This window comes from Salmo salar, chromosome 29 (assembly GCF_965601325.2).
Source record: "Salmo salar chromosome 29, fSalSal1, whole genome shotgun sequence".
NCBI lineage: Eukaryota > Metazoa > Chordata > Actinopteri > Salmoniformes > Salmonidae > Salmo > Salmo salar.
The window spans coordinates 15,184,674-15,187,403 of NC_138319.1; the positions used below are offsets into that span (position 1 = coordinate 15,184,674).

Here is a 2,730-nt window from a genome sequence, read left to right on the forward strand (position 1 = left end):
GTGTGTATCAACAATTGACTCAACTGTGGGAATCATTGGAGTCAACATGGGTCACCATCACTGTTGAACGCTTTCAACACCTTGTAGAGTCCATGCCCCTTCAAATTGAGGCTGTTCTGAGGGCCAAGAGGGAGTGTAAATCAATATTAGAAAAGTGTTCCTGTATACTGTATGTATGTGGTCAGGGATAGCTTGTGCCTGTAATCCAATAGTGTATTTCATCAACACTTAGGGTAAAAAATATTCAGTTCAATGAGAGCTTTATAGAGGGCACAACAAAGTAAACATAGATTGTACAAACTGAAGTTTCTTCTGGGAATAGTAATTCTATTCTATTCTATTATACAAAATTATAAGCAGGAAGCATGATGTGGCCAATCAGTGACAGTGACAACAGCAAAGCATGCCCAGTCAAAGGTCCACTGTAAGACACACAGCAAAATCAATGGCATACATTTATATCTGAAAGTGTTAAAGGGATGCTTCTGGATTTTATCTACTTCCCCAGTCAGATGAACTCGTCGATACCATTTGTCTCTGCGTCCAGTATGAAGGAAGTTAGAGGTCGTTTTTGTGAGCCAATGCTAACTAGCGTTAGTGCAATGACTGGAAGTCTATGGGTATGCCACACTATTGATCACGAGAGTGATTAGTCAATATTACCTAGTCGTAATTATCTACATAGGACTAGACACCAGAGGTCTCAATCTCTGCGATACAGCTTTAAAAAAAAATAACAACATTGAAATAAATGCTTACGGGGCATTGATTTGACCATGATTCTGCATCTTTTCTTTTTGTACCTCTCAGGGGACAGCGTGACGCAGTCCCCCACTAACACAACTTATGCAGTCAAGATTCCCACCTTTGGGGAATTTGCAGGGGTCAGCACGGCCGGAGTGCAATGGCCGAGCCTGGGTGCCTCTGCTACAACATAGCAGTGACATGTTCTGTTATTGTGACACCTAAATAGAATGATCATACGATGCGTCCCAAATGGCCCCCTAGTCCCCCATAGCCCTCTGGGCAGAAGTAGTGCACTATATGGAGATTAGGGTACTGTTTGGGACACACCCATAGACCACGGGACAACATGACCTCTTGACCACACACACACAGTCAAATCCTGCTTAAACGATAATTTGTGATTTTTGCCAAACCCCCACCTCTCCATTGATTGATACAGACCCCTGTACGCCTCTTTTACTATACCATTTCCATGCATATTGATTATGTATATTGATCACACCTAACCCAACAGGAAAGCTTTTCCCCCTCCTTACCATAACATTAGGTCTCATTCAGAAGGCTGTGGCCCAGGGGACCACTTTTCCAGTTTCCCTATCATAAGAAGCTTGACGCATCACATAATTCCCCCTCATACGTGAATGGGACTTTATATGGGGAATACCCAGAGCAAGTGACCTATGTCAGTTGGTTGTTTCTCAGGTTGAATGTGTAATGAAACAGACAGGTAAAACTGTTGTAAGAAGGCTGCTATGTAACAATGCGTAGGCTATCTACTCTCTGCAATTACACACTACGTACCTAATGTAAAGTGGGACCCAGTTATACATAGGCCTACTTTAGGCTTATCTGAATCTCATGGTAAACATAAATATATTTCAATTTTTTAGAGATATGGGAATGGGATTTTAAATACCAATTTAACTTTACCCGAATAAGTGAAATGTAGATCACGAAGACACCCCACACTCCAAGAGAAAGCACAGGAAGAATGACGCTACAGCATGAAGCTAGTTGAGAGAACACCAAGAGTGTGCAAAGCTGTCATCAAGGCAAAGTGTGGCTACTTCAAAAGAATTTCAAAGATAATATACTGCTCAACCCAGGAGCAGGACCGCTACCTCCGCCTTTGTGCGAGGAGGAGCAGGAGGAGCACTGCCAGAGCCCTGCAAAATGACCTCCAGCAGGCCACAAATGTGCATGTGTCTGCTCAAACGGTCAGAAACAGACTCCATGAGGGTGGTATGAGGGCCCGACGTCCACAGGTGGGGGTTGTGCTTACAGCCCAACACCGTGCAGGACGTTTGGCATTTGTCAGAGAACACCAAGATTGGCAAATTCGCCACTGGCGCCCTGTGCTCTTCACAGATGAAAGCAGGTTCACACAGAGCACATGTGACAGACGTGACAGAGTCTGGAGACGCCGTGGAGAACGTTCTGCTGCCTGCAACATCCTCCAGCATGACCGGTTTGGCGGTGGGTCAGTCATGGTGTGGGGTGGCATTTCTTTGGGGGGCTGCACAGCCCTCCATGTGCTCGCCAGAGGTAGCCTGACTGCCATTTGGTACCGAGATGAGATCCTCAGACCCCTTGTGAGACCATATGCTGGTGCAGTTGGCCCTGGGTTCCTCCTAATGCAAGACAATGCTAGACCTCATGTGGCTGGAGTGTGTCAGTAGTTCCTGCAAGAGGAAGGCATTGATGCTATGGACTGGCCCGCCCGTTCCCCAGACCTGAATCCAACTGAGCACATCTGGGACATCATGTCTCGCTCCATCCACCAACGCCACGTTGCACCACAGACTGTCCAGGAGTTGGCGGATGCTTTAGTCCAGGTCTGGGAGGAGATCCCTCAGGAGACCATCCGCCACCTCATCAGGAGCATGCCCAGGCATTGTAGGGAGGTCATACAGGCACGTGGAGGCCACACACACTACTGAGCCTCATTTTGACTTGTTTTAAGGACATTACATCAAAGTTGGA

The 2,730-nt window shown here is 46.4% G+C and overlaps 1 pseudogene; it reads right to left on the minus strand.

Moving 5' to 3' along the window:
- Positions 1-807: 807 nt before the first annotated feature.
- Positions 808-936, minus strand: LOC123731574 (uncharacterized; annotated as a pseudogene).
- Positions 937-2,730: the final 1,794 nt, after the last annotated feature.